Source organism: Rhinolophus sinicus, chromosome 1 (assembly GCF_057876585.1).
Source record: "Rhinolophus sinicus isolate RSI-liver-muscle chromosome 1, RSI-T2T, whole genome shotgun sequence".
Lineage (NCBI taxonomy): Eukaryota > Metazoa > Chordata > Mammalia > Chiroptera > Rhinolophidae > Rhinolophus > Rhinolophus sinicus.
The window spans coordinates 93,963,806-93,988,046 of NC_142501.1; the positions used below are offsets into that span (position 1 = coordinate 93,963,806).

General features: G+C 46.5%; 1 protein-coding gene across 24 annotated transcripts in view; it reads right to left on the reverse strand.

The window, feature by feature from the left end:
• MICAL3 (microtubule associated monooxygenase, calponin and LIM domain containing 3) overlaps positions 1–24,241 on the reverse strand; it is a 224,696-nt gene that overhangs the window by 198,658 nt on the left and 1,797 nt on the right. For 19 of the 24 annotated variants that reach the window (XM_074325111.2, XM_074325109.2, XM_074325103.2 and 16 more), the window contains exon 1: positions 11,062–11,252. The exons of 1 other annotated variant lie outside the window; for it this stretch is intronic. The gene's annotated coding sequence lies outside the window, so the exon portion shown is untranslated. Of the gene's footprint in view, positions 1–10,565; positions 10,586–11,061; positions 11,253–24,241 lie in introns of those variants that run through there. 4 more of the 24 variants (XM_019757222.3, XM_088801932.1, XM_074325112.2 and 1 more) reach the window with 2 other exon arrangements.

A 24,241-nucleotide genomic window follows, 5' to 3' on the forward strand; every position in this document is an offset into this window, starting at 1 on the left:
TCACAGCGAGCTTAGCTAAAGGCAGTAGTGAGTCACTCTCCACAGCCTTCCCGGTGCCTTCTCACCACGTGCACACTGCCAGGCTCCCTTTCCCATAGTCCCATGCAACTAAGCAGTGCTAGCTACTCATAAGGAATTACAGAGTATGCGTCAGACACTGCCCTATTTCTGGTTTCAGACTTTTAAAGTAGCACAAATAAAATCCCTTTCTGCTCTAAGGCAGAAATGGTGGGATAGCTTTTTCCTCCATTTTATTTCCAAAATAAATTACTCTAATTTAATTTTTCTTCATTTTCCAGATCAAGCCTGGAAAAAAGTCAGGAAGAATCATTTTCCAAAGGCTGAGACGCAGTGGAGGAGAGGAAAGCTAAAAGAACATGTTTATATCGAAAACAGGTATCGGGTGCTGTGGCTGCCCCATCCCGTTTAGGATATGAACTTTCTCAGGAAGACGGCAGGGAATGGCAGGCAGGAGCTGTGTGAGATGGAACACAGAGCCTGCCCTCTGGCCGAGTGACCCTTCTGCTCTGGGGCCACCCCCACTGAGCAGCCCTAGATAGGCACAGGGGAATCACTGCTGCTGGGGTGTGGGTTCCAGCGCCCAGCAGGTCTGTCACTCTGGTTAAAGGGAATAGTAGCATCATTATTTACGTATAGCAGGTCATCTAAGAGTGACAGCTATCAAGGGGTGCTCAGTTCAAACAACAGACCACAGCACTGCATGGATGGTTAAGTTTCCTGACATTGATCACGGCACTGTGCTTAAGGAAGAGGACATGTTTATTCTCGATAACCTTACAGAGAAGTATCTAGGGGTCAAGGGGCATAATGTCTCCAAACCTCAAATGGGTCAGAAAAAATACGTACACATGGGTGGGGAAGAATGGTAAAGCAAACAGGGCAAAATGTGAACAATTCATAAAATCTAGGTAACAAATGTAGATAACAGGTACACGGAGCTCCTAGCACTGCTCTTCCAGCTTCTCTGTAAATTTGAAATTTTATCAAAATAGTTATCCAAAAAATGAGCTTTAACTATGCCCTGGCCAACAGGTGGGCTTGCTGTCCCAGTTACAGCAGCAGCTACACCTGCCTAAAGCACCTAGAGGCCCAGGCAGCAAAGGTGGCTGACTCGGTGACACTCACAGGGGACAATCGGAACAGTTAGCCTTGCTGACAGTCTGAGGGCACCTAAGACACCAGCTATTTCCGGGTTTTCCTCTAAAATCAAGTCACATTCTCTGGGATTTTCTCCAGAATCAAGTCATGTCCTTGGCACATGGAAAACAAGACCAGTTTCACCAAAAGAGGGCTGGGAAAGCACCAAACTTGAACTGTCAGTTATCTGGGGCTCTGCCCTCTCCTTATCTCTGCTATCTAATCAGTGTTCTCTTTCCAAAATGTCTCTGGCATCCTGTCCCTTCCTCTCTATTTCCAACATCAATACCCTGCCCAGTTTCTTATCACGTCATACCTGAACACCACCCACTGCTCAGGGGTGGGCAAACCACCAGTGAGGGCCAAATCCAACCTGCAAGCAAAGAATGGCTTTTACATTTTTAAATAGCTGGGGGCTGGGGGGGGGGGGTGTCTCAAAAAGCTATTTAGACATGTGAGAATTATATGAAATTCACCTTTGGGGGCCATGAATAAAACCTTTACTGGCATAGCCACATCCATTCATTTACCAACTATCTGTGGCTGCTTTCACATTACAACAGCAGAGCTGGGTAGGTTCATCAGGGAACACATGGCCCATGGAAACCTGAAGTGTTTATTTTCTGGCCCTTCACAGTAAAAAGTTTGCTGGCTCCTCCCACAGCTGTTCTTGCTTGACTCTCATCTCTCCCGCCGCCAGCAGATTAATCAATAAAAAATGCCACTTCCATGCTGCTGCTCAGCGTCCAGACACCGCTGTGAAGTCCACACGGCATCCAGCACCCATCACAGCAGGTGAATACACCTGCCTCTGGGAAGAAAAGCCCCCAGGGCCGTGCCTTTGGTCACGCTGTTCTCTGCCTGTTAGAAAACTCTCCTGGCCTTCGACTGCTAAGCGCACCACTAATTTACCTTTTGTGAATCTAGGAACACTTCCTGGTTCCTGCTCTGCCTCCACAGCACCCTGCACTTACCCTTGGGATCCAGCTCTTACCACTACACTGAAATCATCTATTTGTGTGTCTGTCTCCCCAGCTGGAGCAAGATTCCAGAGGGCAAGGAGCAAGTTTCCTCGTCTCCTAACACCCAGAGAGAACCTGACACAGCAGTCCACAAACACTGAATGCCACTCAGACCAGCCAGGCGGGCCGCCTCGCTGCCCCTGAATGATCACGCTCACTCCAAGCCCCGGCTTTCCTCATACCCGCACCCCTCTGGCTCATCTAGATGGCCCTCCCAATGACCCTGGGACGCAGCCCACACAGCTGAAGGCAGTGGGTGTGGGTTATGTGCTGCGTGCCCGCCGTCAAAAGCATACACTTTAGGTCCTTGTCGGTGAGGCGCGATGACGCAACCGTACCGAACCTGCACAACTGACAAGAGGACGGAAACATCTGAACCACTGCTTGGCATGAAATAAATTCTCAAGGGTAACAGTTACTGTCTGTTTTCCCCAAATACTGGAGTCACCTGCCTGTGCCATTTGTTGGTACTTCATTGCTTTTCTTCCCCGTTTACCCAACTGTTTTGTATGTTCATACTCTACCTTCTGAAGCAGAGAGGTAAGGGCACATACCCCTACGAACCCGTGCTCTGCCCTAATACCCAACACAGTGCAGCATGTGGAGGAGCGGCCCGAGAGATGATACATTAATGAGCCAATTATTCCAGGAAGTCTAAAGAGTTGCTAAGAAGAAAAATAACACAGAGCCAGGGGTGAGGCAGAGAGTAATGAGAGAGAGCGGGAGTGGGGGCTGGGGGGCATTAGAGGGACCCCTATATTAATAAGCATAGATCCACACGTGCCCCTTGACATTGTCCCTGGGTGAGAGGAAAGCAGTCTCAGAATTCCACCCCAAGCTTCACAGTGATGGGTCAGTAACAGTACTAGCTGCCATGCAGGGTGCTCAGTGGGTGCTTACAAGTGCTTGGCAGAATTCCAAATGCTTACAACCACACAAAGCAAGCAGCATTGTTATACCACTGCACAGATGAGGAAACTGAGGCCCAGGAATGTACAGAACACACCCAAGGTGACACATCTAGTAAATGGTGCAGTATAGTCTAGTTCCAGAGTTCATGCTCTTAACCACCACACATTTTGGGGTTTTTCAATCAAGTGTAGCCCACCATTTACCAGGTGAGAGATCTGGGGTAAGTCATCTAACTTCACTGAGCTTCATGTTTCCCAACCTAAAGGGGCATCATCTACTTAACTTCATAAGTTTGTTGTAAGAATGAAATGAAATCCTGTCATAAAGTTTATTTATAAAACAGACTCCTAATAAATTAGGTGCCTTCCCACCTTTCCCATATGCCAATATAAGTCAAGGATTTTGGTCAAACTCCTTGATCTCCTTTCCTTACTATCAGGTAACAATCTATAGTCCGCCCCGGGTTTTCCTGCTGGTTGCCTATGCCCAAGCATTTGGACCCCAGAAAGCCTACAATGAACAGCGTGAAAACAAGCCTGGAAGTAAGCAAGTATACAGGGAGTCAGTCGAGTGTGGTCCAGGCGACTTCTGGCCCCATGAATACTGTGTGAGCACGGCCAGTGTGCACGACCAAGCGAGGGCCGTGACAGCACCGGTTCTGCGTGCCACACCAACAGCCCCAAGTGTGGGCCAGAAGCCTGTAAAGGCAGAGCCCAGGGACTTCGGTGGCTCTGAGGCTGCATGTGTGTGTGGGGGGCGGGTAGGGGGGGCAGAGAGGGCAAGCAAGTGAAAGTGACAGGCAGTCATTCCCACCAGTGGTGGAAGAGCAGACTGCCTGAAAAAGGAATATACAGAAAAGTAAAAATTTTAACTCCTAGAGAAGGAATTCTGTTGCAAAATTCATTTACTGTGAAAAATTAAATTTAAAGCCAAGAAATACAGACATACACTATTATATTTTAGAAGTAAATCCACATTTCTATACATCATGTTTGCTTAAAGCAAGGGATACCTTTAAGCTGATGAACCCTTCTCTGGGGCCATGTTCATGGATAGAGAAAACTTTTCATTAGCAGCATGTAAAAAGGCCCTAAATATTATTACCAAACCAAGTTAACTCAATTAATATAGCAGGGGGCAAAGATGCCCAACTCACTTCCAGGAGGTAATTTCTATTTGAATGAACTTGATCCAAATGATCCAAAGGTCTTATAAAGTAAGAGATTCAAATACAAGTGAAAACTGTATCTCACTAAGCATATCCAGCAATAGGAATCCCACGAGGCCTTTTCCCACAATATATCAGCTTCTAAATATAGCACATGACAAAGACACTTAAGGGAGATGGAGGAGCGGGAGGGCTGGTGGACACCGTACAAGGTTACCACAGGGTCCAAGGTCCCACAGACACCGTCTGTGGTTCGAGAGAGAGAAAAGAGCCTCGCAAGTGACATGGCCACATCTAATTCCCAAAACATCTGGTAAGCACCTCCATGCCCAGGACTGCTCCCCCACCCTGGGTAAGGGCAAACGTCTACAGTAGGCTCCTCTAGCAAGGGTGGCCAGGCCACTCTAGCACCTATACCTCCAGGCAAGCAGTGACTGCCCGGCCAACCAGCCACGCCCACCAGATGGTCAGTGGTGCAGGGCCTAAGGGCAGGCTGGGGAGGGGAGGAGGCACAGCCTTTCCTGCAGCCCAGGTGCTGGCTGGTCCTCAGAGGAGCTACAAAGTGATCCTCTGTTCGCAAAAAACACAAATATTCCAGAAACAATGGTCACAGGGGGTGGGTAAATTCTAGGAATTCTTGATCTTATGTGTGCGAAATTAACAAAACCAAATGAAAAAGAAATATTTTTCCAGTTAGCATAAATTTTCTTACCACTCCATATTCAGGGCACCCTGGCCAATAAGTCACTTATCACAACACTGTGGTTTGCTGCATTTGTGTCTGCCTCCCCTGGAAACATGGCCTTTCAAAGGTGGACAGCGTCTTATTAACTGTCACTTGCCTTACATACAGTAATTGCTCAACAAATGTACGCCAAAGTAAGTTCCACCGAGCCTGTGACCTAAAGCTCTTATGTTCTCCGGCTCCCTGAGGGCCCTGAAGGCCCATGACTCTGTGCCCACCCTACCCACCAAGGCTGGGTGTGCAGTAAACCCTGGAGGCTGACTCACAAATTTCCTCCCTTTCCTGCTCCATACTTTTTCTTCCCCATTTCCTCTCCCTTTCACTCCCTCTGCATTTCACCTTTTAATGAGGTGACTAAACACACAGGACTTGGAATAACCCGCCTCTGCATCTCACTGGCTTTACAGACCTGTTAAGATGCGCTGTGGAACAGCCCTGTTGTACAACAGGAGTGACAGTACCACCTGGAGATGAGAGCGATGTGAGAAGAATATGAAGCACATGGCATGGTGTCTGGCCACAGGAACACTCAGGAAATGACAGCTATTACTACTATCTGGTTGTCCATAGGACTCATTTATCTAAAGGTGCTTAAAATGCTAAAGGCAGCTTGATTTTTTCCCCTACCTCTGTAAGTCTGGTTTTAAGATAAGTCTATCTGTTTTGGAAATAAATTGACATTATTTGCATGTCACTAGTTAAAATACTTCCCTTTTAATTTTTCACAGGGAAATAACGACTTTGACCAGTCATGACCAAACTGGGTAAAAGGTTCTGTTCCAAACAGTGGTTAGGATCCCAGACTAGCTTGGTTTAAAACACTAAATACATGAAATGAAAATCGCCCATAAAATAGCTGAACTAGGGCAATGAGACGTGTGCTCAGGTTTTAGGTCTCGGGAACCCATGCCAAGCAAAAAAGTAGAGGAGGGGAGTGGAAGGGCTTCCTCGCCTTTTCTGGGAGCAGAGCTGTAATCAAAACTCTTTGCAGGTCCCATGGCCCAGCCCCTGGGTCGCTGAAGACCCTTACACTGTTCTAAGCACCCCTGCTGGGAAGCACCACCAGCACCACCACCACCACCAGGCCTGTGCTCCCCTCTAGGTGCTTCAGAATTACCTCCGACTCTGTGCCAATTTTAAAGGAATATGCCGGTTAACCTAAGTGCATCTCTCCTGTAGTATTTCAGACAGATAACTCAAAAGTGAAGAGGGGGAGATGGGAAAGGGTGGAGGGGAGGGTGGAGGAGAGAGAGCGGTGCCCCCAGGATGGAGATAACCCTGACAGCAGGAAGTCCACGCACGTCAGCTGTCCTTAACAGGTCCATGAGAGCACAACTTCCAAACCAAAGGTCGGAGTCTGCAGCCTGACTTCACCACTTCCGACCTGGGACCCTAGGCAAGTTGCTTAGGTCTCTGTGCCTCAGCTTCCTCAGGCGTAAAACAGGCTGTGTGAGGACTGAGTGAGTCCCAGAGCAGAGCCTGGCACACAGTGGTTTCTAAGTCATTATCATGATGATGCTACTTTCTCACTTCCTTTCCTTTTCCACTCACAAACTCAACAATTCGCACTCACAACAAGGCAGCATCGCAGGTGCAGGTGGGTGAAGTGGAAAGACAGGGACTGTTAGGAGGATCCTGTCAGTTGGCTTTCTGTAGGTTGGAGATAGTTTGCACTAAAGGTTTGCTCCGTAACTAAGGCTACAGGTGCTGGAAGTGAAGTAGGTACTGCCTACTCTCCATCTTCTCTCGGGACTGCGTGCCTCCTCCTTCCTTCCCAAGCTCCCTCACTGACATAGGGAAGGCCTCCCCAACATATACACACCTCCTCTATACGAAAATCAGCAACAAAAAGAGGCAGGGCAGGGGAGAGGACCAGGCTGGGCCGAACCTAAGTTTCTCTGCTTTTTACACAGTTATTACTTATTTGAAAGCACAAGGAGAAGTCAATAAAAGCTACTACTAGTCAACCAACTGACTGTACTGTGTGAACCAGACTTGACCACTCACTATATGCACAATTAAACACACCTCTAACACAGAAAGACTCCTTTGCTGGCTTCCATTCACACACCAGCAGATGCCTGCTCCTTCCTTCCGTGTGGCAGACACAGGGCAGGCACTGCAGAGGGACGCAGGGAACACGGTTGTCCTTACCAAGGAACTTACTACTTAGCAGAAGCTTCCGCCCTTCCTTATCCACCTTTCACCAGGTACAAACCAACAGCCCTACTTCTCCATTCTTTAATCTGATTATCACACTTTTTAATTTAATTTAAGTTAATTTTTTATTTTTTTAACTTTTGGCAACTTTCTCTCCTCTGTGAAACTCTGACTTGCCAATGGCAAATAGTCACTGAATTGCAGGGCTTGGGGTGATGGCTTCCCAGTCTCTTGATAAGCCTTTATACCTAAAAACTGCTAAAGGCCACGCCAAGAAAACAGTGAGTCACATACAGCTGAGCTGCACAGGCAGGGCTGCCGTTCTGTCCCCGGGTGTTTGCCAAGCACTTCAGAGCCTTACACTCTCACCAGCCCACCACAGGGTCGCAGTTGAGTTCTAAAAAGTGGGACCAAAGGTGACAGAGGAGGGCTGGAGGCAAGGGGACGTCCACAGAGTTTAGGTAAATTTCCAAACATCCCCACCACTCGAAATAGAGCTTCATTTATCACAAAGATTTTAGCCCAAGTACCAGCCTCCAGGTTTACAATTTCAACCCGCAGCTTCAGTTAAAAAGCCTGTGTACTAAATATGTCCCCTGGGTTAGAACATCACAAATTTCCTCTGTCCACAAACTCTTCGATTCTCTCCGCCCCTATTCTCCCTATCTGATCTTGTTAAATACTTCACACTCTCCAAATACGGATGTTTTTTCAGCTGATATTTTTTATGAATGACCCTTTACCAGGCTAGAGGAATGCTTCTGGCACAGGAAAAGTCCAGGGTGTGAAAACTCTACTTGGGTGAAAACCAAAGCCCAGCACAACCACAGCCCCTTGCAGCAGGGAGGCAACGCAGCAGTGTCAGGGCTTCTGCTCTTGCTCACCAGTCAAGCACAGGGGTTAGGAGCGAGCACAAACTTAAAAATCAGGCAACCCAGGTTTGAATGCCAGCCCTGCTTTCTAGCACTCCCTGGAGCCGGATTCTCACCAAACCCTAGTTCATCATCTGTAAAACGGGAATAATAAGAAGCATTACCTTGTACATGGCTGTGAGGGGTAAACGATGCAAGTCCATGAAGCACTAGCGCCAGCTCCCACATAAGGACTCAAATGTTAACTAGCTTAGCTCTCATCATCAGAAAAGCACAATGGCCTGGTGTCTTTAAGTCCTCCAGGTTTCAAAAAAGAGGGTTTTTTTCCCCTACAAAGGCATCAATGAAACGTAATAGAAGAAGGAAAATCCAACTCACATCCAGCTCAGACACCAACTCATTTGCAACTTAAAGCAAATCATGTCACCTCCATTTCCTTATCTATAAAATGGGAGTAATATGCTGCACTGAACTTTCATGACCTCACACAAGTAACAATCAATGAGATAACAGGCAATGAAAAAGCTCTTGTTTCTTCACAGGAAAAGCATTAAGTAACTAGAAAGCATGATTATCATTAATATATCATACCCAGTAATATGGGACATAAATAAACCAGTAATGTTTCTTACTCTTTCAAGAACATTAGGTTTGAGAGCCTTTTAATCTGTTCACATGGAGCCTGTACAAGTGGAAAGGAGGTAAACAGAGCCCGGGTCAGAGGCAGAGCCCATCAAACGTCTGACTCTGGCCTGCCTGCTGGCCAGGCCTCACCCAGTCCGGGCCACCTCTCAGATGCCAGTGCCAAGAAAAATTAGGGAAGGTTTACGGTTTCACTTGGACAAATCAACGCAACAACCACCAAAATCCTCACCCACAGGACTACCCAACAGACCCAAGAAAGGGTCAATTATGAACAGTGGGGTGAGACCTCTGCTAAGGTACATACCATCCTTTTTGAAAAAATGCAACCCAAGTCAAAAAGAAGAGCTCAATTTTTCCTTGTTTGATTGTTTAATTCTAGATCCAGAGGTTTGAATTTCATTTTTAACCTATCATAATATTAAGGTGTGACAGCTAGAGGTTGGAGTGGGAAAGAGACTGGGGGCTAGGGGGGCGTATCTTCCTAACTTAAGAGGGAGCACACAATCAAAACTGCATCCAATTTCGTCATCCACAGGACTCCCAAACCCAGAGAGGAAAGAAAAAGTTACTTACGTGTATTACACGTCTACTATGTGCCAGGCACTACTCGAAAGCCCGTTTTCTCTCTCACACCTAGAAACACTACGAAATCCTCACTGAATGGGCACCATCCCAGGTGGGGGGAAAATCACAATCTGGTAATCAAGTCCTAGACATTTCAAAGGTTAGTGCTGTGAACACAAAAAGGAGTCTTCCTGAACACAAAAACCAGGTTCAGGTTCCTAAAGATTATTCTTTGCAAGAGGAACACATAAACCATGTTTTCCCTATAATTCTGGAATTAACTCATGCTATTCAACAGACTACAAAAACATTTTAAAATATGTAAAACCTGGAGCGCAGGAAGAACTCAGTGTAGGGCTGAAACAACCTGAGCCAGATTTCTGACTCGAGTACATGTGACAGACATTCAAATATGGCATTTAGAATACCGTCTTAAAGGCTCTTTACAGATGCGCTCACAGAAGGCAACCACAACAGTGAACTGGCACCTGTGTGGCCAGGTAAGGAGCGGGCAAAGCCTTCCTGCCCGCAGCAGCAATTCGAAGTAAGATGTCTTCTTCACTATAAAACCCAAATCATTGTCACCCCTGGGGTACAAGCAGTCATCCCAGGTGTTCGTCTATGTAGAAAACTGTCAAATGGGACCAAGTTCTTCTAATGCTTACATGCCATTCTCTCCATCCACAACCCACTAAATGAGAAAAACGTGGGAAGCCTTAAAAAAAGGCATTTTTCACCATTCACTTCCATTTCTCTGCATTAACCCACTTCATAAACCATAATTAACAACTGCGTTCAACATCAACATTAAAAGAACATAAATGTGTTTTGTATTCGTGGAAACGGTCCCTGAATTATGACTGTGGAGAAAATCAGCCAAGACACAGGGCCAGCCCATGCCCCTTAATGGTACGTGGTACAGAGAAGCCTTGCCCCAAGGGCTCAACACATAATTGTGATGACTAGCTTACCACCCATGTCAGAACCTGCAAAGCTGCGGCTACGTCTGGCTTCTACTAACCCAGGTGAGCCTCTAATCCGTGTACAGGGCTCCTCCAGGTGACTTTTAAAGTAAGAATGTCCAGCGTGCCACGCAGAACTCCAATAGCGCTATCGCCTTGTAAGGCAGTTAGGGCAGGGGGTGCCTCATGGATAAGTGACGCATGTGGCTACCATCACCTCCCTCAGTCCTCCACTATCACAAGAAAATGGAAGGAAAAAGCACTCGAGGTTCTCTCTTGGCCACCTGCCACGGAGACCTCAACAACCCACTCAGCCCAGGCCAGGCTCCAGACCACGGCTCACAAGACAGGACCTACCCTTGGAGGCCGGCGATTCGCCCGGCCGCGGGCGACTGAGGATCCCGTCCCCAGCTCCAAGGGAAGGTCGACGGCCGGGCGGCGGGCAGGACTCACCCCACCCCCAGGTCTCTGGACCCCGCCCCAAATACCCCGCAGGACATCCAGTCCGAGCCACCCTCCCACGAGGCTCCGAAGCCTCCCCCGGAACTCGGGGGATCGCGCGGCCGCGCTGCATCCAGCATCCAACTCCTGGAGGTCAAGGGCAGGGGCCGGGAGGGCCGGGCCCCGCCGAGGAAAGGGCTGGAAGGGCCGCCAGAAGGAGGCGCCAGTCCCACGGCGGGTCCTGCGCCTTCGGGCCGCCGGGGCCGGAGGGCTTCGGCCACATGTTGGGTGGCAGCGGTCACCGGCTCCAAGCCGCCGCCGGCGTCCGCGGAAACCCCGAGCTCAGGGAGCGGTGAGACGCGGCCCCGCGGGGCGGTTGGGGCCGGTCCGGGTCCCGAAGCCTGGTGCTCACCTCCGCCTCATGCTGGTGTGTCCCCTGGCGCCGGCGTCCCCTGGCCGGCCCTGGCCAAGGCCCTGCTCCGGGTCCACAGCCCTGCAACCCCGCAGCCCCAGCGCGCCCGCCGCAGCGTCGGGTGTGGGTAACAGCAGCCGGCAGCTGAAGCAGCGGCGCCGCCGCCGCCGCCGCCGGCTGGGCGGGCACATGGGAGGGCGGGGGCTGCGGCCCTTGAGGCCCGACCACAGGATCCCAGTTTCGGGGGTGACAGATCAAATTGCGCCTGTGGGACTGACACGTGGCTCCCAACCTCAGGGACGTTGTGGTTACCTACAGGCTCCGACTGTGCTAGAATCCTATGGTTATAGGTAAAAGGTAAAGAAATGAGCCTTCGCCACTCCCTTCCTCCTATCTACCTACCCGCATGATCCACATGGTACATTCCTCACAGCCCAACGGGGTGGGAGAGGGAGGAATTGATTGGTTGGGAATCTTGGAAGGGGACGAGGAGCCGCACAAAATGGCCAATGGGAAAACACGATGGGTATATCACGGCCGGCCCGAAGGGGGGAGAGAAGATGCGCTTAAAGAGGACTCATTTGTTGCTCTCAGTAGCCGCAACACAACAAAACTGGAATTTTCTTCCTGATCCTATCCAGACAGGAAACAGAGGTTAGGGGATCCTCAAATTTTTGGATTGGAGAGGTAAAAGAAAATATGGAGAGAATCGAAACAGGTATATGTGTATGAGTTTGGATGGGTTACTCCATCCCTCAGCCTCAGTTTCCTCATCCAATACAATAAGGATGTCGGACAAGAATTGATCTCGGATGGTCCTTCTCTTACTTTGTGATCCCATGATCCTTTGCATGAGATTAGCAATATTTACATATATTCTTCAATTTGGGGCACACTTCACCATCCTAAAGAACTTTGTTGAAAGTGGTTAGACTTTCCGACACCAAATCACTTACATGGACAGTATCAACTGCACCTTTTGTAAAGACAAATATTCTTACTGGGTCCCTCCTCTCTTCAAAGAGCATTCTTCTTCTTCTTCTTATATGTGGAGAGCCTCCCCCACCCCTCCCCACCCCCGAATATCTCATAATTTCTATCTTCCAAGAGTCACCTCTTTTTCCTCCTCTATTCCAACACATAATAATAAGACAAAGCTTCAACTAATATTCATTGGCCTGTTGAACTCTCCAGATCCCCACCTTCACAACAAATCTTGCTGGTCAGTCCTCATTAGAGTTGCTAAAGTGCTGTCACTATCTGAAATCTATCCAATGCCACTTAACTATGCATGGCCAGTTATGCTTTCAGTGACACTACTGGTCAAATTTAAGACTTTGGAAACATCCCTTGGCAGCCTAGTCTGCTCTATTTTAGAGCTTTATACAGGCAGTCAGGCCTATATTTTGAGTACCAAGCTTCTTTTTTCAGAACTTTTCAACCTTCCATCATCTGGTCACCCTACACCAGTTCAACCTGCTTCCAAATTGTATCAGGTGTTTGGATACAATTTCTAATAGCTCTACTCTCCAGATAGACAACTCATCTTCTAACTATTATTCAAAGAGGTTCTAGAAAGTCAAGTTCCTCCATGAAGCCTTCCCAGATTAACAGAAGCTACTAGTTTACACAGCTCCCGTTTCCGCTCTGTGCCCCCATAGCCCTAATTTTCTGCCCCAATATACAATTTTTATTGACATATTTACTTCTCTCATTCACTTGCAACTTACATTTATTAAATGTTTAGTATGTGCTAGATACTGTTTGGAAGTGCATTGCATGTATTATTTCATTACATTTCACCTTCACATCAACTCCGTGAAGTGCTATTATTCTTCCTGTTTACGGAGAGAAAATGAGGCCTACAGAAGCTGGTTTGCCCAGGTGCATGCATTGAAGGTCTGACTGTGCCTACCTTCATAACCCTGCAATGCAATACTCTGCTATTTCTCAGGAACCTACTGCATTCCATACAAAGAAATAATGTCATACACTTATATTGTGTTTTACATTGATTTCTATATGCATAATATCATTTCAGCCTCAAAATAATCATGTGAGGAGAATTAGGAGCAGTTTGTTTATAGGCAAGGAAGAAAGCTACAGCCCAGAAAGGCTGACTAGTTTGGCTATGGTAGCAAGGCTGGTAAAGAATGAAGTCTGGTTTTCCAAGTTCTGCATTTTTCCCACTGAAATCCCTGCTCCCTGAGTGAACACAGCCTTTTCCATGTAATGAGTAGAGAATGATTATAGCAACAAGGGAACAAATACTAAATAGCAAAACCCACACCATGGGATCCAGGGAGTGTGGTACAAGTGCTTACAGTGGGCGGAACACTAGTCAAGGAAGGCTGCTGTAGGAGACGCACTGGGTAATATTTCTTTTTTCTGGTTTGTTGTTTGTATTCCATCAGTGAGATGAGCTCTTTGATACATCTGGCAAATTCATTAGCAAAGAGCAACAAACACTGTGCCCACTGCCTAGAATGCCTAACGACGGAATCAGCCCCATGCCCAGGAGGAAGGGATTTCTGTGTACAGCAACGCTTCCCACCAGTTTGGGTAAGTTTCCAACTTACTTTTTAGTAAAATATCCTGCTCTACTGACAGTTGTAAACACAATCCTGAAATATAAGCTGGGCTAATGATTTCATTCTTTTTAAACTGCTGAAAACTTCACAGGGGTGGACACACTAGCAATACACATAGTGTGGGAGCCAGTAAGCTTTTAATATTGATTAAGAAGTCTGAACACAGTAATTCTGAAGCCAATACTTCTGCGTTGCTCTTTGCCTGGCCCTGCCCTAGGCAATCCAGTTAATTTTCACTCTCATAGCTCTCCTGTCTCCTTATCCCCAGAGAGCTCTAAAATGTCTCTGCTTATTTGAGTGTTTTATGTATGCATTCAAACATTCATTTATTCAAACTATGAGCAAAGAACTGTCAGGTTGTGTGGGGTTATCCTGATGGGTCACACAGACAGCCTGTACCTACTGAGTGGATAAGGGTGGCAAACATCAGACCAATTGGTGAGGAATGGATCCACCTGAGCCCCCCCAGAAAGTGTGGGACAGGATTCCATCCCCAGTTACATACAAGCTCAGGTTGGAATGCCCCATCTCTAGAGTAGGACAAAGAGCACTGGGCTGAGTTCAGGGGGAGGGCAGAGTTGGGGAGAAGGAGGGTACCCAGAAATAACTGGACATGTACCAAACAGTAAGGAGAATAATGCCAAGCCATAATTTGGCCATTAAAGAATTGTGGTGTGTTCTGTCTTATTTTTAAGGAAAAAAAATTCTGATTTTGAAAATAACACATGTTCATTGTTAAAAAATTTTTTAATAAAGTACAAAAAAATAAAATAAAAATTACTCATTACCCTTAACAGCATATCACTGTTACTATTTTGATGTATTGTTTCCTGTATTTTCTTTGTGTTTGTATCTGTTTTCCATATCTATCTTTTAAACACTATTTGATCAGACTGCTTTGCAATCTACTTTTTAACTATCAATAGACTAGGAATTTTCCCATGCCAATATACATTATTCTAAATCATGATTTAAAATGACTGTATCATATGGCTATACCTTAAGTTATTTAAACAAGATTCTATTTTTAGTTATTAAGATTGTTTCTAATTTTTCATTATTATATGTAACTTCAAATATTATCCATATATGTAGTCTTTATACTGTATATGTTTATGATTATTTCCTAATATTTCTAGAAATAGACTTGCTTGATCAAAGGGCATGCACATTTTTTTTTAAAGATTTTTTTTTTATTGGGGGAGGGGAACAGGACTTTATTGGGGAACAGTGTGCACTTCCAGGACTTTTTTTTTTTTTCCCCTAAGTCAAGTTGTTGTCCTTTCAGTCTTAGTTGTGGAGGGCGCAGCTCAGCTCCAGGTCCAGTTGTGTTGCTAGTTGCAGGGGGTGCAGCCCACCATCCCCCGTGGGAGTCTAACTGGCAACCTTGTGGTTGAGAGGATGCCCTCCAACCAACTGAGCCATCCGGGAGCTCAACAGCAGCTCCGTTCAAGGTGCCGTGTTCAATCTTAGTTGCAGGGGGCACTGCCCACCATCCCTTGGGGGAGTCAAGGAATCGAACTGGCAACCTTGTGGTTGAGAGCCCACTGGCCCACGTGGGAATCGAACCAACAGCTTCGGAGTTAGGAGCATGGAGCTCTAACTGCCTGAGCCACCGAGCCGGCCTGGGCATGCACATTTTTAAATGTCTCATATATATTGCCAAATTGTCTTTCAGGAAGTTTACACCAGTTACATCCCCACCAGCAATGTATGATGGGGCTATCTCTCTGAACCCTCACCAATCCTGGGCATTTCTCTTCTTTTGTAATCCTTGACAATTTGACAGACGGAAAACATCATGTTTTTTAAATTATGATAGTGTATTTTTACCTATCAAGGTGATAAATATGTATCTTTTCTTCTAAGTTCCCTGGAATTAAATGACAAAATGAGTGTTTCCCTTTTCCTCCACTCAACCACTCTCCCCCAAAATCCCTAAAAAAAGACACAGAAATCAGAGTAGAATCTGCTTAAATGATCAATGCCCAGACAAATTCAGTGTCATTTCACCCGAACCAATAAAAAAGGTAGTGGAACAAATGGCTGAAACAACACATATGCTATACATTATAACTTTGAAATGGGTAACAAATCCACATTTAGAAAGTTTTTCAGCTACAAAAGAATATGTCTTCTGAGTTATATTTAGTATTGGCTAATATTAAAATCAGTTTGCATTTCTTTAACAATACCCAATTCTCTGATGCAGACAAGTCTAAGATGGACCAAGCTGGCAGTGCCTCCTCCATACTGAGTGGCTTATCCACTCTTATGACTCCAAACTCCTGCCTGGCTTCCTTGTCCCTTGGCTTTATCCTTGCTTTGTAGTTGCTTCCACGGCACCTCCTCCTCTCCAGCCATCAGTAGCCTGCCTAATTTCCCATCGAAGCATTTACCCCTTCTCCATTCCCAGTGTGGCTTAATTAAGATCGATCACAACCCCTCTCTGGACTGCAAGTGGGATGCAGGTGGCAGCCATATTGGGCCATGAGGTAGAGCCTGCCTAAGAGAGAAGCCAACCTGAACGAGTGAAGTTGCGAAAGAGAGAGAGGGAAAGCTGGGTCTAGTCACATCTGTGAGCACTGAATCAAGCCTCATGGGAAGCCAGTTATATGAAACAATAAAGTCCCTCTTTTTTTTGTAACTTAAACCAGTTTTGGTCATCTTTCTGTCACTAGCAAAGCAAAGATGCTGACTGAAACACTGGCTATTGATGGGTTCTGTTGTCTAATAGGAACTCAGTACATCCCTTCCAAGAATTCCAAATATCACACCCATTACTACCACTAGTTCAGTTCATCATGACCCCCAGGGGTGTTCAGCTTTAAGGTTCCTCCAGGGAAATCTCAAGCTATGTATAGCCTACAGGATGCCTCGGACAGGTTCAGGAGCCTGTCCTATGTACCTATAGAATAAGAGAGTCAAAAGGGAAGAACAGGATGGTTTCATACAAATATGATTCCTGGGCTACATCTATTGTCATATGGACCTGCTAAAGACATGAAGATATGAAAAGCTTGATGTCCTTGTTCTTACAGTGAAGATGATTTGAGAGCAATCCAGTCTCCTGGAGAAAAGCTAAGGGATTCATGGATTGGGATATCCCAGAGCTGGAAGACATCCCAGGTCCTAGGGTTTATCCCTAGACTAACATCTCTTTGTGAGGTAAAAAACAAAACAAAATACACAGAAATCTTTTAACTAATTAAATCTCTTTAACTAATTCCTGATTGACAAGTTTTACCCTGCCAGGACCAAGGAAATTTAAATGCAACTTGACAAAATTGTAAATCTACTTCTGCCTCAAGTTTTATAATACAACGGCAAAAGAATTGAGAGGTGTTTCCCCAAACTCATTGGTATGTACGTTCTATAGTAGTCAGAAATTCTATTCAAGTACAAGCAAACCAAACTAAGATGGGAGTCTGTGGAAGAAACCTCAGTGACCAAAGTCACTGCAAAATAAAATCTAGAATCATCACATTGTAATCATCATCAAACTAGAGCTTCCCTAGAGTCCTAACGAAATTGCAAGAAGGCTCCTCCCTAATTCAACTCAGACCATGTTTTTGAAAGACTCCAGGGAACACAGCAAATTTTGCCAGCAGGGTGTTTCTGGACTTATATCTTCATATGCAGCCACACCTAAGAAAATTTACCAAACAACAAAATGTATAAATATATGTACACATATATAGGTATAACATATATAGAAATACATACATTTCTCTTTGTGCAGGACTTAGCTTCTTTGAACACAGGCCTTAGGTTCCTATGTCCACTGTCAGAACTAAATGCTACACTTCTGTGAAACTGAAAGAAAATCATGCTTGTGATTGGTTCCTCTCGCAGTGAGGAGGGAAAGAAGCTGTCTGTCTTTCCAATCCTACCTCACTCTGCTGCTCACACACATTCCTCTAAAAATAAAAACATCAACTTCAGTATTGCATGAGGCAAAGGTCAAGTTCAGCCCAACTGGGTTATATTTGAAAAAAAATGACCTATTTTACACAGCTGTTTTCAATTGTGAAAGAGACAAGGGAGAGAGCGCATATGATACTGCACCTTTAGGAAGTGGGATAATGATAGATGATGCCCTGATAAAGCCTCAGAGTGAAAGTAACAGCTTGAAAGCACTGGCATACAAATTGGCATTTTTAAATTGAAGAGAATGCATCCAAGTGGATCAGCCTTTTGGAAGGAAGGAAAAGATGTTAAATCTTCCCTTGTCTGGTGCCTCGTAGGGCGTAAGTGCGTATGCAGGATTCCAAATCCTCTCTGCTCGCATTTGAGATCATTGAACTTCTGTTTGATTTAAGCCTCTGAATCTTTCTCATTCATTCATCATGGGTGTCTATGAGGGCAAGGTACTTGTCTGGATGCTGGGAGCATTCCAAGGTCAATTAGACATAGGGTCTGACCTCGAGGACCGACAATAGAACAGGGAGAGTGTGACATGTATAGAAACGCGTCTTTGCCAGGCAGAAAGTACCGTCTTGTGAGACCTACCTGGAAGGTTTCCATCTAAGAGAGCAAGGAAAGCTTCATGGACAATGGTTATTTGAGTAGTCCCTCAAAAGAGGGAGATAAAGAAGGTATTCCAAGAAGTGAGCCTCTTTTTTCCCTTATCCCAGTTACCACATTGGGAAAATAAGCTGAGTCCCAACCCCCCCCCCCCCACACACACACACACGGCGCGGTGCGCCCTTTACCAGCTTTTAAGGAGCACTTTCCTGCCATAGGGGGTGGTCGGGGTGGTCAGTGGAGGGTCAGAAAGAAAGGGAACTTGGAAGGATAAATATTAACATGTTAACATCTAGGTGAAGAGAGGGATGCGGGGGTTTGAGATTATCTTCTTTTTGCTTATTTGTGCTTTTTCATTTGGGGAAAGAATGGACTGTAGAACATACTTTTGTAATGAGAAAAAATAAATACAATTTTAAAACAACAGTCCCCCATCGCCCCAAAAGAAGAGAGCGAGAGAGAGAGAGCCGAGAGAGAGAGAGAGAGAGAGAGAGAGAGAGAGAGAGAGAGAGAAGAGAATGAGAAGAGCACCCCCATCTCGTCCAGTTTAACGGTCTTTGGGGTGCTCTGGCCACCCCAGGCTCACAGCTCCTCAGTGTTGCCAGAGTTTTGCCCTGTTCCTGCTTGGAAACCAGCCAACACATGTCACCGAGAGTGGCACTGGCCTCAGAGTGGCCCAGAGAGATGTCACAGCAGAATCGTGGGCTTTCACAACACATGGGCAGAGAAAACCTCTCAAATAGTCTAGGCCCCCTGGGCCAGATGTCCCTAACCTTATCTAGAAGAGAAGTTATTTTGAGTTCCTGAAAATCTTCAATTCTTGACAATGAAAGCCCTAAGGAGAGAATGGGCAGAAGATAGCTGACTGTCACCACTACTGACTCCATTTCCCTGCCTGCCAGCTGGGAAGCCTCATTAAAAACTTGGGGAGGGGAGGGGGCTGTATGCCCAGCAGGGACTAGGCCATGGCCTGCCATCTGAAGTTCCATCTTATAAGCTGAAGCTTCCAGACTGGTGTGTCACTGGTGGGTTCCTCATGTTGATGCCCTCAGTTCTCAGGGCTACAGGTATGGCCAGGGGTGGCCAAGAGATTCCCAGCTAGCCTCCTCCCACAGGATCACCTTGTCAGTGCACCCCAGGGTGTTGTTCGAATTTCATCTACTTGTGAGATAGGATTTCACGATGTACTGTTTCACCATCATTTACTGTCTGGAACTGCTGTCTTGCAGGAGGTGATGTGAAAGCACCAGAAACAGCAAACATTCATGGAGCTGCTCCTTTGTACCAGGTCCAGGACTGGGACACTTGGGGCACTAGCTCCACAGGAGACATCTGTGGTTTTTGCCTGCCCAGCATCCAGGTCCTCTCATTGGGTAACACCTGTGGTAACTGTCTTTTCTTTTGTGGGAACTGTCTTTCCCCCACTGCATGCAGGCCTGGTGGGCAGGTCAACCAGGTGTCCTGCTCCATCCAGGGATAGGTAGCACGTTGCCCAGCTGAGGCCAGGTGGGCTTCTTTTCTGGGAAGCTGAGTGTTAAGCAGAGAGAGACAAGAACTGAAAATCACTGGACCTGATTCATGCTGTCATGAACACCCTGAAGGAAACCAGTTGTATTTCTGCTCTCTAGATCCCCTTAGCTGTCCTGTTTCTCATCCTGCCCAAGATCTGGCTGTTTACTTTTCATTCCATTATATGAGTTAATTCATATTATTCCAAGAAAGTTCTTCCACCCACAGTTAGCCCTAAGAGTCTAGGTTCATTACTTGTAGCCAAAAAAAAATCCAGTAGGTATAAGTTTTAACTCTCCGAATAACCTCATTTTGTGTCATTATTATCCCTATTTTAATATAAGGTAATTCAGCTTCAGAGAAGTTAAAAACCGTGCCCCAGATCACATAGCTAAGGAGTGCCACAGTCACAATTTGAACCCAAATCAACTGATATGGAGGCAGGACAGGAGTGTCGTTTTTGTCAGGAGCACAAAATGAGCTCAACCCCCCAGTTCCGCGCTTTCTGCATAAAAACACTGATCACATTAATGTCTCTGAATTCCCATAACTCTCCTTAAATTAGAAATATGGGGAAAATAATGCTCATTTCATACAGTTGTTGAGGGTTGATGGAGGTGATGCATATGAAGGCACCTAGCCTGGAGTATGTGCTTAACACATATTAATATCCCTTCCCTAGAAATAGAAATTATCTCTGCAGAGTAAATTCAACAAAGTAATTGACGCTTTCTTTAGTCTAAAGATTAGTGCTTCTGAGTTGACCCAAACACAATGTACAATCTGTGTGTGAGTGTCTGTCTCTCTCTCTCACACACACACACACACACACACACGCACACATTTCTGTTTATGAGGGTTTCCCTCATATCTCTATCCACCACCTGTGTCCTGGTGTCCTGTCTATGGAAGGCCTATCAGAAAACGCAGACACCCGTAGGAAAAGAGACCAGGGCTTCATAAATATACATGCAATCTAAATCTTCTACCCAACACGCCTTTGAGGTAGGAAGAGAGAAAGAGTACTCATTCCTCTCAAGGATGATGAAACGAGGCACAGAGACACTAAATGTTTATCTCGAGGTTACATAGCAAACTAGAGGTCGAGGACAAACCAGGAATTATATACTAGGCCAATTGATCTGGAAGAAAGAGAACAGGTCCTCCAAATTGCTGGTTTCATTACTTCTTCCACCTTCTTCCCCTCTCTCTACTGTCTTTCCCACTTCATAAAACAGCTCCATCATTTAAACATCCACATTAGCCCAATTTCTAAGAAAGTTTCCCCAGAGCTCTGTCCATTACACACTTTATCTTTCTCTTCAGAGCTGTGACCTGCTTAAAATGTTCTTATAATTCTTTTAATGGGGGGAAAAATCCCCAAAAGTATGTTCCATATGCTGGAAAAATTAAGGCCCCCTTATAACATATAGCTAAAGAGAAGTTGTTATTTGTACTAAGATTTCTGATGGTCCTTCAGAGATAAATTCAGGTTTTCCCATTGAGATTGTGAAAAGTACAACTAAAAGATCTAGATATTTAATCCGTCAACAGATATTCACAAACTAACTGCCACAAGCAAGAAATTTACCAGAGTTGACATTAGCTTAAAAGGGAACAAAAATTTGCATACCTGAAGTTATTCAACGTTACTGTGGCTCTCATGACTTTTCTGGTTTCTAGGGCCAAGAAAACAATAGTCTGCAAGGTAACATAATAATTTCCGGGATTTGTTTTCTTCTTCCCCACATTCATTTCTTCCAGTCTTGAAGGTTTTATTTGAGGGTTCTTTGTTATTGAAAAGGTAATATACAACAGCAAAAATTTTTTAACTTAAAAATAATCTATAATCCATCAGTTTGGCACAGCAAGCAACTTGCATATGAGCATTTTGTTTTCCACATGCACACAGATTACTTAAAGTCACAAACTTGATGTGTTTGCTATTTTGTATTCTATTGTTCATTTATCATAAATTTTCCCCATGTTTCCTTCTATATGTCTCTGGACTTAAACTTTTGATATAAATGTAAAATATTCCACTGTATTGATGAACCACAAAATTTTAAAATGTTCCTCCAATGTTGGACATTTCAGCTATTTCTATTATAACTAACATAATAGAGGATATCATGCATTTGCAATTTTAAAAATCTTTATTAAATTAAGTCCATAATCTACAGGGGGCCACGGCTTTCTCTCTACTTCCAAAAGCGTCCACCTCCTTTCTCCTTGCCCTGGAACAAAGATCAACGTTTCATTTAGTTAGGGGACCTATTCTGAGAGAGATGCTCTCTCCCTCATCTGAAACATTACCTTCATCCAGAGCCTCCCTGAGCAGCCCCATCCATGCCAGCTCTCTTCGCTTACAGCTTCTAGGCGTTCATGACAGTAGTATACCTGCTGTCATCTAGGGTGTCAGGCGGGGTCTCTGCTCCCGCTCCCCACACAAGAACGCAGGATATGGAGAGGCCAAAAAGGAACACCCACGGAGCCATAGGTAGGGGAGTCATATCACTATGGTCTCTCTGGCAGCTGGATTCACATGATGTCTGACCTGCTGTCTGCTTTTCTGCCAACCGACCGACTCTCTCCTCGACTCCCCTTGACTCGACTTGACTCAACTTGACTCCCCAATGTAGCTGCGGCAGTTATATTAGTAGCCAATGACTCAAGGGTTATAGCTGACGGCCAACCAGCCCCAGCTGACGGCCATCCACTACCCGAGCCAGCACCTTTCCACATGAGGCCGAGAACATGGAAACTGTTCTCTGGGGCTCTGTGGGGACAGAGCCCCAGAAAGTAGTTTACAGGCTCTCGGCCTCATGTGGAAAGGTGCTGGCTCGGGTAGTGGATGGCCGTCAGCTGGGGCTGGTTGGCCGCCGGCTGTGGCCAGTTAGCCAATTGGCCACTAATATAACTGCTGCGGCTACGGAGGAGAGCCGAGGAGTGCGGAGGAGAATCATCGGTTGGTTGGCAGAAGAACAGACAGCAGGTCGCATGTCCAGTGAACCCAGCCTCCAGTGAGACCATAGTGGTATGACTCCCCTACCTATGGCTCCGTGGGTGTCCCTTTTTGGCCTCACCATATCCTGCGTTCTTGTGTGGGGAGCAGGAGCAGAGACCCCGCAGGCCGCCCCGCCCGACAAATGGCGCAGTGAGCAGGGTCTCCTGCACGACAAATGGCGCAGCGAGCAGGGTCTCCCACATAACAGGCTCTGTCCCCACACTCCACCCCTACAGGGTCTTGCCTCACAATCTCTGCGACAAGTGTCTTCCGCGAGGGGCCCTGTGCGAGGAGCCTGGAGGTGAATGCAATATCCTGGAAACAGCCATGCTCTCTGGGCACAGCCAGGGTTTCACAGGGCACCACGAATTCTTCTGGGCACAGCCAGACTTCCTGGGCTTCTTAGCATACCACCAATCTCTCCAGGCACAGCCAGGGCTCTCAGGGCACTGCCACTCTCTCTGGGCACAGCCAGACTTCCTGGACTCAGCCAGGGCTTGCAGGGCACTGCCACTCTCTCTGGGCACAATCAGACCTCCTGGACACAGCCAGGGTTCTCAGGGCACTGCCACTCTCTCTGGGCACAGCCACACTTCCTGGACTCAGCCAGGGCTCTCAGGGCACTGCCACTTTCTCTGTGCCTCTCAGGGAACTGTGCTGGAACAACAGCGACTCAGTCAAGGTGCTTACATATTCTCGATGGTGGCCGGTCAAGACACAAAAGCAAATATCCCCCAGTTCCACTAACAACAGTTCCCAAACAAACAGTCAAGCGGTCCATTAAATTAGGGATGGAAGGCAATTCGCCATAGTCCATAGTCATTCGCCAGGGCTGTCCTGGGGGTGAGGGATGACCTTGACCTCACCCTCGTCTCCCACGGAGGACTCAGCAAGCGTTCCCTCCTGGGACTACAAGTCCTGCATCAGGGCTGCCTCAGCAAGCACTTCCCAGCCCACAGGGCCACAACGACCTTCACTTTCTCTGGCCTATGCTGGTTGGGGAACCGTCCACGTCTTCCCACCCCTCCACGGGGTTCAGCTCTCCAGCAGCTGCTCCTCCTGGTCTTCCTGAGACTGAGTGTTCATACACACAAACCGCTCCACCGCACTTCGGAGAGCTTTGGCCGGCACCATACCCTGCTCGCTGTGCCATTTGTCATGCAGGGAGTCACACGATCTGCTTCTTGCTAGCTCAGCCACCATCTTCTTGCTAGCCCCCATTTTCTGCTAGCATAGCCTCGACAATTATATTAGTGGCCAATGGCTCAAGGGTTACAGCTGACGGCCAACTAGCCACTGCTGACGGCCATCTACTACCCGAGCCAGCACCTTTCCACATGAGGCCGAGAGCCTGGAAACTGCTCTCTGGGGCTCTGTCCCCACACCTGCCCTACGGCAGCTGCCTATTTGGGAGGCTAAACTATTACCAAGTTCACAGGGGAAAATGTCATCCTGATTGATTAGAACAGTGGATTGCAAATTTAGATCATTACAACCACCTGAGAGCTTTAAAAAAATCCCAGCATTTAGTCTGTATCCCAGACCA